This window comes from Rhinoderma darwinii, chromosome 10 (genome assembly GCF_050947455.1).
Source record: "Rhinoderma darwinii isolate aRhiDar2 chromosome 10, aRhiDar2.hap1, whole genome shotgun sequence".
NCBI classification, from domain to species: Eukaryota; Metazoa; Chordata; class Amphibia; order Anura; family Rhinodermatidae; genus Rhinoderma; species Rhinoderma darwinii.
This window is the reverse complement of record NC_134696.1, coordinates 92,029,313-92,043,604: the sequence shown is the minus strand read 5'-3', so window position 1 is coordinate 92,043,604 and position 14,292 is coordinate 92,029,313.

Here is a 14,292-nt window from a genome sequence, read left to right as displayed (position 1 = left end):
GCCTTGAGATGGTGGCAAATCGGTGATAAAATCCATGGAGATATGAGTCCAAGGTCTCTGGGGAATGGGCAAAGAACGTAGTAAGCCCGCTGGTCGGGACCTGGGAGTCTTGGACCTAGCACAAACCTCACAAGCGGCGACGTAGGCCTTAACGTCTTTAGGCAACCCAGGCCACCAATAGTTTCTGGCAATGAGGTGCTTGGTACCCAGGATGCCTGGATGACCAGACAGTGCGGAGTCATGATTTTCCCTAAGTACCCTTAGCCGGAATTGCAGGGGAACAAACAGCTTGTTCTCAGGAAGGTTCCCGGGAGCTGAACCTTGATCAGCAGCAATTTCAGAGACTAAATCAGAATCAATAGAGGAAATGATTATACCTGGAGGCAAAAAACAAGCAGGATCTTCCTCCGAAGGAGGGCTGGCCATGAAGCTACGCGACAGTGCATCAGCCTTAATATTTTTAGACCCAGCCCTATAGGTAACCAAAAAATTGAATCTGGTAAAAAATAACGCCCATCGAGCTTATCTCGGGTTTAGCCTCCGGGCCGATTCTAGGAGAACCAGATTCTTGTGGTCGGTAAGGACCTTTACCTGGTGCCTAGCCCCCTCCAGGAAGTGGCACCACTCTTCAAATGCCCATTTAATGGCTAAGAGTTCGCGGTTGCCAATATCATAGTTACTCTCAGTGGGCGAAAACTTCCTGGAGAAGTAGCCACAGGGACGGAGATGGGTGAGGGACCTGTTACCCTGGGAGAAGACAGCCCCCACTCCCACCTCGGACGCGTCAACCTCCACGATAAATGGCTCCATTTGGTTGGGCTGAACCCACACCGGGGCCGAGATAAAGCACTTCTTAAGGGCCTCTAAAGCCTGGAAAGCCTCAGGAGGCCAGTGGAGGAGATCAGCACCCTTGCAAGTGAGGTCCATAAGAGGCTTAGCGATGACCGAGAAGTTAGCAATAAATCTGCTGTAATAATTAGCGAACCCCAAGAAGCACTGTAACGCCTTTAGGGAGGCAGGTTGGACCCATTCCGCCACAGCCTGGACCTTGGCCGGGTCCATGCGGAATTCATGAGGAGTGAGAATTTGACCCAAAAATGGTATCTCCTGCACCCCAAACACACATTTTTCGGTCTTCGCAAACAGTTTGTTTTCCCGAAGGACCTGGAGCACCTTCCTGACATGCTCAATGTGGGAGGACCAGTCTTTGGAAAACACAAGTATGTCATCAAGGTACACTACAAGAAATACCCCCAGGTAATCTCTTAAAATCTCATTTATGAAATTCTGGAAGACCGCGGGAGCATTACACAACCCAAAGGGCATGACGAGGTATTCTAAATGACCTTCGGCCGTGTTAAACGCAGTCTTCCACTCATCCCCCTCTTTGATGCGGATAAGGTTATACGCCCCCCTACATCAAACTTAGAGAACCATTTGGCCCCCTTAACCTGATTAAAGAGATCAGGAATCAAAGGAAGGGGATACTGGTTCCTTACAGTGACCTTATTCAAGTTACGGTAGTGAATGCATGGCCTAAGACCACCATCCTTCTTCCCTACGAAGAAGAAGCCAGCACCTACCGGAGAAGTAGAGGGGCGAATGTAACCCTTGGCCAGGCATTCCTGGATATACTCTCTCATGGCTTCACGTTCGGGACAAGAGAGATTAAATATCCTATTCTCTATGAGGAGGTAACACTTCGGAGGCCTCCTTAGAGAAAACATCAGCGAAATCATGAACAAACTCAGGTAGCGTGTTCACCTCCTCAGGGGGAGAAATATAATTAACAGAAAAGCATGACGTCAAGCATTCATTACCCCATTTGGTAAGATCCCCAGTATTCCAGTCAAACGTGGAATTATGCAACTGCAACCAGGGAAGGCCTAAAACCAAATCGGACGATAATCCCTGCATCAACAGTACAGAGCACTGCTCCAAATGCAAGGAGCCAACAAGGAGTTCAAAAACAGGGGTATGCTGTCTAAAATAACCATTAGCAAGAGGAGTGGAGTCGATACCCACTACCGGGACAGGTTTAGGCAAATCAATCAAAGGCATAGCTAGAGACATAGCAAATTCCACAGGCATGATATTAGCAGACGACCCTGAATCCACGAAGGCACTGCCGGTAGCAGACCTACCACCAAAAGAGACCTGAAAGGGAAGCAAGATTTTATTACGTTTCATAATACCTGTGCGCCCAAGTGACCTCCCCGATGATCACTTAGGCGCGGAAGTTTTCCGGCTGCTTATTCTTACGCCTAGGACAGGTGTTCACTTGATGCTTGTCATCCCCACAATAGAAGCAGAGACCATTCTTCCTGAGGAACTATCCACAGAACAGGTCATCAGTATATGGATCTGTGGGTGTTCGACACCCAGGCCCAACACCGATCAGCTGTTCCGGCTTCCTCTGGCACTGGATGTCCGTGCCGAAAGCAGATGGCTCCGGTCACAATATAGCGGCCATGCTGCTCCTGTTTCAGTGAGTAGGAGCGGAGCTGCAGTACTGCAGCATGGCTGTTATACAGTGCACGGAGCCATCTGGTTCTGACACCTGCCCCTGCATAGCAACTGGTGCCCAGAGGCAGCCGGAACAGCTGATCAGTGTGTGGTCCGGGTGTCCGATCCCCACGATCATATTCTGATGACCTATCCTGTGGACAGGTAATCAGTATGAAAAACCGCCTCGTGACAAGACAATCCCTTTAAAGGACCGCAATAATTTTCTGCTTTTGCCTTTCAGCACTGCATCAGCCTTAACTTTTTTTTTAATTATTATTATTATTATTATAATTAAGTTGCTATTTGAAGTCTTGCTTTTTGCTGGCTGATTTGCAGATTTCTGTAGGCATCATTTTGGGGTACATATCAGTAAGCGTTTTATATGTATGATTTTTTTTTTAAAAATGGCTTAAAAAGTTTTCTTATTTAGAGAACATAATGGTGAATGATCACCAGCAGATTAAAGTGGTTGTCCACTACTGGATAGATCATCAGTATATGATCTGTGGGAGTCTGACCCCCGGACCCCATACCGATCAGCTGCTCTGGTTGCCTGCGGGCACCGGATGTTATTGCACAGTATTCAGTGTACGGAACCAGAAGCAGTTGGCTTCCTACATTGCATAGCGGCCGTGCGGCAGCCGCTATTCCATGACTGGAGCCAACTGCTTCCGGCATGGACGTCTGGTGCCTGGAGGCCACTGGAGCAGCTGATCGGTGCGGGTCCAGGTGTTGGACCCCTCACAGATCATATACTGGTGACCTATCTGGTGGATAGGTCATCAGTTGTCCGGTAGTGGATAGGTGGATATGTCATCAGTTGTCCGGTAGTGGATAGGTGGATATGTCATCAGTTGTCCGGTATTGGACAACCCCTTTAAGGTCATGTCCACACATTTTGGATTGTGTCAGGATGTAGGACAGAATCCGGAACAATTTTATTTTATGCATGGAATGATGATCGGGCTACTGATTTTATTATCTGCAGCATATTTATTATTGATGCAGAATCTGCTGATTATCTCAATTCCTTCAATAAAGCTAATCCGCATGCCAGTCCACAGCAGAAACTTGTCTCATCTGCGGATTGTCCTCAAAATGCACAGTGGATTTGCCTAGTGCAATACCTCAGCATGTGAACATAGCGTAAGGGTATAATCACACGTTGCGGTTGAGTCACGGTTTTATCTCAGTGTACCGTGACATATGGATACACTGAAAAGCAAAATGACTGTGTAATAACATTCTGCTTGCAGTAAAGTATGACAATTGTGCCCATTGCCTTTCATTTACAGAGCCGGTAGCTCAACCAAACCTCACAGCATCAAACTCAAAACCCAAGGAAAATGAGACAGTCGTCCTGACGTGTCTTACTACACCGACTCTGAATGTAACATGGATCAGACAGCGTTATAGTCTCCCAAAGGGAATTATCTTTTCTCCTGATAACACGACTCTCACTTTCTCCAGAGTTATGCGGGATGACTCAGGATTCTACCTGTGTGTAGCAAAAAGACCTCCAATTATGAATTCTAGTAATGTTTACAATTTTATTGTGGCATGTAAGTAACAATTTTATGTGAACTTTAAAGAGTGGGTTTGCTATATTATAGATAATTGTGTTTGTATTATGGATAGATAAATAGTAGATATTCGATGGATGGATGGATGGATAGATAGATAGATAGATAGATAGATAGATAGATAGATAGATAGATAGATAGATAGATAGATAGATAGATAGATAGATAGATAGATAGAAAGTCCACTGTCCAGCAGCACCAGCTTTAAAAGTATAGATGGGTGCATGCCTTGGGAACCCGATCACAGCTCCATATCCAATAAACATCCAATGATAGGCAGCACTCCAATGTCAAGGTGAAAAAATAGCTTTAATAGCCCTCGTGCACGATATGAGATCGATAGATCGATAGATAGATATGAGAGAGAGAGATATGGTAGATGATAGATAGATAGATAGATAGATATGAGATAGATATGTGATAGATAGATAGATAGATAGATAGATAGATAGATAGATAGATAGATAGATAGATAGATAGATAGATAGATAGATAGATAGATAGATAGATAGATAGATAGATAGATAGATATGTGTTAGATAGATAGATAGATATGTGTTAGATAGATAGATAGATAGATAGATAGATAGATAGATAGATAGATAGATAGATAGATATGTGTTAGATACATAGATAGATAGATAGATAGATATGTGTTAGATAGATAGATAGATAGATAGATAGATAGATAGATAGATAGATAGATAGATAGATAGATAGATATGTGATAGACAGATAGATAGATAGATAGATAGATAGAACAGCTAACACAGCAAATTTGATTAAAACGGGTGTCTGTAGGCGGTATTGGGGACATTCATTGGAGGAGGCTTATCATTTTTCACAATATAGGAAATCAAATGTTGGGAGGTATGAAAGATATATATGTAAGTACACACATTATTTGCTGTGACTTGTAGGTAAGGATCCAGAGGAATCTACGGTGATGCCAGGCTCTGACATATTATGAGGCAATAAAGATGCAGCAGAATATGACCCCAATTATAGGTGACTTTGGAGCCAATCACTTGTCACTAGGGTCTTTTCCTTCTGGATTCACTCACAAATAACCTTTTAGATCTTATTGTAAATATGTTTGTGTGTGCAACATTAACGCGGAGGTGCACATATTCTGTATGGATGAATGGTGGGCCCTCAGAATAATTCCCTGTGGTGGGCCCCGTCCAGTGCTGAGGTACAATTTATCATCCTGTAGCCCACACTGTTTAACTCACAGAAGTTATCCTAAAGTGCAGGGGCGCAGCTAGAGAGAGACTGGTGGGGATCAGCTTCAGGGCGCCAGGGGGGTGCCAACAAGCCAATATGCCTTGACCAGGGTATTGGTTGGCTGGGTTCACACGAGCACTTTAACGTCCGTAATGGACGGACGTATTTCGGCCCGAAGTCCCGGACCGAACACAGTGCAGGGAGCCGGGCTCCTAGTATCATAGTTATGTACGACGCTAGGAGTCCCTGCCTCTCCGTGGAACTACTGTCCCGTACTGAAAACATGATTACAGTACGGGACAGTTGTCCTGCAGCGAGGAAGGGACTCCTAGCATCATACATAACTATGATGCTAGGAGCCCGGCTCCCTGCAGTGTGTTCGGTCCGGGACTTGCAGCCGAAATACGTCCGTCCATTACGGACGTTAATGTGCTCGTGTGAACCCAGCCTTTGTTGGCACCCTGGTGTTGACCAGGGTATTTAGATACATGCTAGGGCAACAAACAGAATATTTGTCCGGGTGAAGGAAAACCTAGCTACGACTCTGTAGACTGGACACAACTGTTGCAAACTCTCAGCTGAGAGCAGGTGTATGTCAGGATGGCTTTTCGTCCTCTGGTTATAAACGCAAATTATTCCATTCACTGACAGCAAGCAGAGAGCTTGAAAATGGGAAGGAGCTAGAACACAAAGTATATTAGAATGCTTCAGAACTTTTTTTCACTATAAACTTTACTTACATAAAACCGGAAAACCCCTTTAAGGGCCCATTCACAAGAACGTGATTCTCGTCCGTGTGCTGTGCGTTGAAACGACGCACGGCCCCATTGCTTTCAATGGGACTATTCACGCATGCGTGAGTTTCCACGCAGCGAGAGTCCGTTGCGTGAAGTTCACTTTATGTCCTATATCGGTGCATTTTCATGCACCTAGTTGACCATTGAAGTCAATGGGTGCGTGAAATCCACACACCGCACACGGATGCACATCCGTGTGCGGTGCAAGATTTGCGCATCAATTCCTTTGAAAAAAAAATAAGTGCTTTGCGAGTGCGTGAAAAACACAGGCCACTCGCAAAGCACGCTGATGCAATAACGCAACGCACACGGACCAGATTTACACGCGGTTTTTACGCACTTAAATCTGTCACGCTCGTGTGAATGTATTTTATGACGTCTGTATCTTTGTCTCTATTGCTCTTGACTTATCTCTCGTTTCCTTGTTTTATTCTTACAGATGGCCCAGAGCAGGTGGAAATTGTAGGCAAACTTACTGTGAGTTTTGGTTCCAGCATTATATTACAATGTCAAGTCAAATCTTTTCCATCGCCCAATTTTCTATGGAAAGTGAATAATAAATCTGTTGAGACAAATCTAAGCAGGTTCATAATTAATAATGCCAAGTTCAGCGACAAAGGAACCTACACCTGCGAGGTGACAAACTTGATGACACAATTTAATGCCACTACCACGGTTACAGTGGTGGTGTCGGCGGGTAAGTTTATACTCAGCTTCTAAATCTGTTTCATTATAGGTATGAGTTATAAATTGATTAGGATTATATTAGGGTGGACATACTATATTTATTATTATAAATAGCCCTATAAAACTAGTCCTGCCTGTATGATTAAAGGATTGGTGATAGAGAGAAAAGGTGTGGATCGTGCAAGTAGGACCGGCTCCAGGTTTATGTGGACCCTTGAGCGACACAGACTTAATGGGCCCCTTTGCGCATTGCGGCGGCAGTAAATCGACAAAAAAATGGCAGTTTGTGACCCCTCATACAAATGAGGCCCTGTTTATGCCCCCATGTCTCGATATAGAACTTAGGCCCCCGGTTTGTGCCCCCATATATACAGTGCCCTTTGTAGATAATGTCACAGTGCCTTCTGTAGATAATGCCACACACAGCCCCCTGTAGATAGTGCCACACACAGCCCCCTGTAGATACGGATGTAGCCATCTTTATCTTGACTCTGATAACTGGCTGCAGCGTGAGATCACACAACAAAAGCCATTGAAAAGTCATTGAAAAAGTCAAGATAAAGGATCTTTCCGCTGTGTATTTAATGTGTAAAAAGTCAAAATAAAGACGGCTACATCTGTAGTGCCACACACAGACCCTTGTAGATAGTGCCACACACAGCTCCTTGTAGATAGCACCACACCCCCTGTAGATAGCACTATGCACCCCCTCCACGTTGATAGCGTTACACCCCCTTCCCTGTAGATAGCGCTTTTGTGGCTCCCTCTAGGAGTGGAATCCCTAACCACAGGAGCCCCTGATGTCACTGTCCATATATGGCCGGGGATTCCACTCCTAGAGGAGCTATGACGGCAGCGTAAAGCACCCGACGGTCGAGTGGCCCCCTAAAGGCACTTGCCTGGAATCGCAGGGTACTGACACCGGCCCTGTGTATAAATGGAAACAAAAGCTTTAGTTTCCGTTTGGCTTTCTGTTCATGGGTTCCTCCAACAGGAAGCTGCAACAGAACCCATAAATGGAAAACCAATCTAATGTGAACCCATCCTAACTCATGTTGAGTTTGAGGAAATGGGAGGAAGTGAAGAAAGAGGCATTTGGAAATTCTGGATACAAAGGAAGGATGACCAGAACCACAGACAGATTGCATTGTTTCCATACGAGTGATGAAGGGTTTACTAGAGAGCCTTAAATGGGTTTCCCCATCTTGGACAATTATGGCATATCCACAGGATATGCTATAAAAGTCTAATAGATGCGGGTCCCGCCTCTATCTCTAGAACGGGGGCCCCTAAAGCCCGTTCTAGCTTACTCGGATCCCGCTGCCTCCCGGCCACTTCCTGGTTAGGTTGTTGGGAGTTAAGTAAACAGCCAAGCTCACTGAGCTATGTTGTTTTTGTAACTCCTGTAGAAGTGAATGGGAGTTACGGAAAATGCGTAGCACGGCGAGCTACGATGTTTCCGTAGCTACCGAGTGCCAGAAACAGTGTAGCTCGCTGTGCTACGCGGTTTCCGTAACTCCCATTTACTTCTATGGGACTTACGGAAACTGCGTAGCTCAGCGAGCACTCGGCTGTTTACGTAACTCCCGACCACCTAACCAGGAAGTGACCGGGAGGCAGCAGAGTCGAGTAAGCTAGAACGGGGTTTAGGGGACCCCATTCTAGAGGTGGGACCCGCATCTATCGGACTAATTGTCCAAGATGGGAAAACCCCTTTAAAGAGAACTGCTCACCTCTCCTGACAAGTGTATTTTAGTAAATTATTGTATTCCCTATGAAATAACAATTCCGGAACATATTTTCATAGAATGCTGTGTTGTGCCGTTCCTTTGTTATTCCTCCTCAAAATGTATGAATAAATTGATAACTGAATGTTCGCATTCACCTTGTCAAAAGGGCGTGTCCCTATAAGTTTGGCATTGTCAGCGCTGATTGGACAGTGTCAGACTGTGAAGGGACACACCCCCAACTGGTAACACCCAGCTGTCAATTTATTCATAAATGTTACCAGAGGAATAACAGAGGAACGGTACAACGTAGAGTTCTAAGAAAAGCTGCTCCAGAAATGTTATTTCATGGGGAATAATTATTTACTAAAACTGACGTGTCAGGATAGGTGATAGATCATCCTTAAAGGGACATTCCAGCAAAAGACATTTATAGATTTACGGAAATAGAAGAAAAGATGTGTGCGCACTCAGCTGTGTTTGTCACTCTCTATAGACTCCTATGGATGTACATGGCAGAAATGCCAGCCATCTTCTTCCACTTTGGCTTGGCTTCAGGGCAGCATTGGGATCCCCATTTTTGGTCGCACTTGCATTCAGACCACCCACGATCAGATGTTTATGGAATATCCTATGGATGTGTCTTAAATGTCTTTCACAGGAATACCTCTTGAAGTATGAACTACATGGAGGAGCTGAATGTTGAGCATCTCATCTTTGGCAAATTGACTGTGAGAACAAGGGGCCCACATTATGTTCTTGCATTGGGGCCATCCACTGTCTGAGTTCATCACTGAACTCATTGATAATTTGCGATCCCTATAATACATACAAATAGAGGCGAGCAAATTTTTTCCGCAATTAATATGATTCGTCAGACATTACGATACAGGTTTGGTGAATGAGACTAATCGATTCTCCCGTTGTATTCTATGGACAAGCGAATCGATTCACTCAGCCCTACACACAATGGAAAAAATGTATCGAAACTGGTGCAAAGGAAAAGTGTCGTTATAGCTTATGGCAACCAATCAGGTTGTTACTTTGATTTTCCAAAGGGCCGCTTAAAAAATGAGAGCGGGAATCTGGTTGCCATGGACAACTGCTTCTTTTTCATTTGCACCAGTTTTGATAAATTTTCCCCAATATTTTTCATAGGCTGCCTTCTCTCTTACTTATGTTTTGTTACAATTACACTTATTTACCTTCTTCCTATTGTTATTGCAGCAAGTATAATTGGACTGACGATTACCTTTGCAGTGATTCTGATTATTATTGGAAGTCTCTTAATGTGTAGGAAATGTGTCAATCCTGAGACAGAAGAGGAGTACGGTAAGGAGCAAATAATGACTTTAACTTACTAATACTGACATTTACAAATAGATGTTTATAATGTATTACAACTAGTCACCGCTAGAGATGGTTGAATCGATTTGACAGGTTCGAGATTCGCCGCGAGTGATTCACATTTTGCAGAATAGCATTCCTAACAACTTTAAAGAGGCCCTGTCACCTTTTATAACTGCCCTATCTCCTACCTAATCTAATTGTCACTTTAATGTAGATAACTACTTTTTTTTTTGGAAAAACGTTTATTTTTAACCAAGTTATGAACATTTTAAGATTTATGCAAATTTGTTCTTAATGTCCAACTGGGCATTTTTTTAACTTTTTACCAAGTGGGCGTTGTAAAGAAAAGTCTGACACTGACCAATCAGCGTAATACATTTCTCTTCATTCCAGCCCAGCTTGATCCACAGCACAGCGTGATCTCGCGAGATCACTCCGTGACGTCACTTCCTCCCGCAGGTCCTTCACCGGAGCGATGGAAGAGTGAACAGACATCGCCTCCAGTCATGCCAGGACATTTATCCGAATCTGCAGCGGCTGGAGGCGATGTCTGTTCAGTCTTCCATCGCTCCGGTGAAGGACTCGGAGGATGAAGAGAAATCACATTGTGATGTGGATCAAGCTGGGCTGGAATGAAGAGAAGTGTATGACGCTGATTGCTCAGCATCATACATTTTTCTTTACAATGCCCGCTTGGTGAAAAGTAAAAAAACGCTCATTGGCATTAAGAACAAATTTGCATAAATCTTAAAATGTTCATAACTTAGTCAAAAAGAAACATTTAAAACCCCCCCAAAAAACAGTAGTTATCTACATTAAAGCACCTATTAGATTGTGTAGGAGATAGGGCAGTTATAAACTGGTGACAGAGCCTCTTTAAATTAAAATAGAATCTCTAGGTGCTTCAATTTAATAAAATGTGGCCCTAAGCAGCAACTCATGTGATCTAATTTAAAAAAAATATGGAAACAGTCTTCATGGTAACAGACTACAATACAAACCATTTGTAGTCTGATCCTGCAGTCATGTGTTATTTTGCTCCATCTGTCCCCTTATCTTGCTATCCTACAAACACTAGTAGACGGGGACAGATTGAACACAGTACCATATGACTGCAGATGTAAAAGTCAGGGGCTAAAGACTGATAGTCCTAACCCTAGTTAATGCAGTCCTACAGTCTGTCCACTGAATACGTATGAGGATATGTCCACACGTAGCGTAAACACTGCAGATTTTCGGCAACAGATATAATTGTGGAAAATCCGCAGCGTAATACAGTATCTCATCCGCATGATGTGTAAGAAATCCACCGGAAAACTGTTCATAAATTGACCTGCGGTGCGTTTTTTTAAAATCCACAGCATGTCAATTTATGTTTCAGAATCGCTGCTTTCCTGTTGTGGGTTTTCCCAATTGAATTTAATGAGGAGCTGAAACCTGCATTAAATAGGCAAATGTTGCGATTTTTGTGCTGGAAAAACTGCAATTCTGTCGCAAAAATCGCAAATTAGAAAAAAAAACAAAAAAACATACTTACCCCGTTCTCTATACGTCTCTGTCCAGGCCGGCCTGGCCTCCTGTAGCCAATCACAAGCAGCAGAGGTCACATGGGATGAAATGTCATCCCAGGAGGCCAGGGTAAGTATGAGCTTTCTCATTTTCAACCGCTGTTTTCCATGGCGGACATTCTGCCTGAAAAACTGCACCACAATTTGGTGCGGTTTTTCGGCCGGAATTCCCTGCGGGTTCCAGGGCGGATACGCTTTGTGCTTTCTCACAGCGTATCCGCCTTGTGTGAACATGGCCTAACAGTGTATACAAGCCTCAAGTCTCCATCTTCATCATAAGCTTGTGTTGAATACTTGTTCAGGTCATTGTAATTCATGGTAATAGCTTCTTATGAGGTTTTTATGATTCATCTCCAGAGGATTCTGACGACGAGATGCAGGTACAGAATCCTGTGCAGGATGATACGCTGGGCAATGCCAAGGTACAGTATGTTACCACTTTGTGCAAATGTTTTTCCAGTCTCCGAGCTGGACTGTTTGACAAATGTACGTATTTGTCCTTCATATAATTACATTGATGCAAATTATTCTTTTTTTAGCAAGTTGTAAATTTTATGATCTCCACAGAGGACATACTTTTTTTCCATGTGACGGGAAGAATACAGATTTAAATTGATCAAATTTAAAGGGAACGTTAAATACACCTACTAATCAGGTTCCCATGGTGCTAAGCAGGGGGCTAAACAAAAAACTAATATTATGTTCCCTTTTTTGAGCCATTCAGCAGAGATGAAAGAGGTTATATGGCAAACTGCCCCACTAGGGGGTACCAAGAAAATCCCTCCACTAGGGGTTAAAATTTGATAGGGCATCGTACAGAGGGTACCAATGCTATCATATGTTCTGTTTAAAGAGCTCCTGTATAGAAAAAAGGTGATACTTTTTTTTTTTCCAGAAAGAGCGCCACTCTTGTCCATAGGCTGGTATTACAGCTCAGCCCTCTGCATTTAATCAGGGATGATGAACCTAAATACCAGACACAACATATGAACAATTGGCACCGTTTCTAAAAAAACAAAACACAACCCCTTTGAGGTTGAAGCTAGGTAGTGTTATAGATTATAAATATATTTAAAAAAGCATTAAGAAACTTCTTAAAGAACAGACCTTTAGGGCCCCTTTTACAAAGAGTCCCCTCAAAAGTAGGTTAAAGTGATTTAGAAAACACATTTTTATATAAACTTTTATGGATTACTGAGTTAATAGAGGGGTGTCCCACATCCAGAAATAGTTTCTCACTTTGTACGACCCAGCATGTCTATGAATTATACAAACAACCCATTGATTTCAATAAGAACAGAGTAATGCTTTATTTGCCCTGTGGTGGCGCTGTAGAGAAATTAAACACCTGCTGCTGGATTGATTCCCTTACAGATTACAGCTGATTTATGGGGGGTCCCAGCAGGGGGACAGTCTGTGCACAGACTATTGTCGGGGCACCTATAAAATAAAAGGGATTTTCCAAAATGGACAAGCCCTTCGAGAGGCTCTCAATATTTCCATATTTTAGAGGCGTTGTCCTGGCATGGAGCAGTTTTTCATACTGATGAACTTTCCACAGGATAAGTCATCAGTATATGAATGGTGGGGGTCCGAGAACTGGACCCTGCACCGATCAGCTGTTCCGCCTGCTTACCGGCATCGGAAGTTATGCAAGGGTCAGTGTTGGAAGCAGATGGCTCCAGTCACTGTAAAGTGGTCGTTCTGGGTTACTGCAGCTCTGCTCTTATTCACTTGAATTGGACTAGAGCTGCAGTCCTGCAGCACGGCCGCTTTACAGAAAGGTCATCAGTATAAAAACCGCCAAATGCCTGGACAACCCCTTTAAGGACATGTAATTGATGTAAGCCCTATAGTATTAAGTTCACTTTCATTTTGTAATAAGTTCAATTGAATTTTTCGCATTTTTTTTAATTTTCTTCTGCAGGATGAACAACCAACGGAAGAATTATAATATATGGTTATTGTAAAGGTATAAATACATATATATTGTTTTGTTTTTTAAATAAAGCTAGTTGTCCAAGTCCATGAGCAGCAAAGTACTTGAGGCACATGTAATACTATATTGTAAATCAACACCTGGTCACCTAGAATAATTTATTACTGTAATTTACATTTTATTATCTGGAAAACACAAATTACATATTATGTGTTCTTAATGTGTCAATACATATAAATGACATGGAACGTGAACAAAACCCTACTATTCTATTGTAGGTTAAATGAGAGTGACAACCGCCCGACTCCACCAGAAGATGTACGATCCAGTTTACAATGGAATAATTCATGTCTCTCTGGATTTACTTCTCTATGTTTAGAATTTTGCATCTATACATATAAAAAAAAGAACACATCGATTACCCGGCCCCCGGAAGGACCCAATGTAATCATAGATACAGATAGAGCAGAATTATTTTTACGGGCCTGTTCACATCACCGTTCGCTTTCCATTCCGGGGTTCCGTCGGAGGTTTCCGTCGGGTGAACCCCGCAACGGAAATTGAAAGTGAAACCACAGCTTCCGTTTCAGTCACCATTGATATCAATGGTGACGGAAACATCGCTAATGGTTTCCGTTTGTCACTATTCCGGCAGGTTTGCGTTTTAATGACGGAATCAATAGCGGAGTCGACTGCGCTATTGATTCCGTCGGAAAACCTGCCGAAATGGTGACGAATGGAAACCATTAGCGATGTTTCCGTCACCATTGAGCTGCTCAATGGGCCATATCTTCTATGCAGGTCTAATATAATACTCCAAACTTCACTTTAAGAAATTTTAGCTACAAATAATATTTCTACGGATCATAATCTTCAATTTATGGAGCGCTTCTGTCCCTTTGTTTT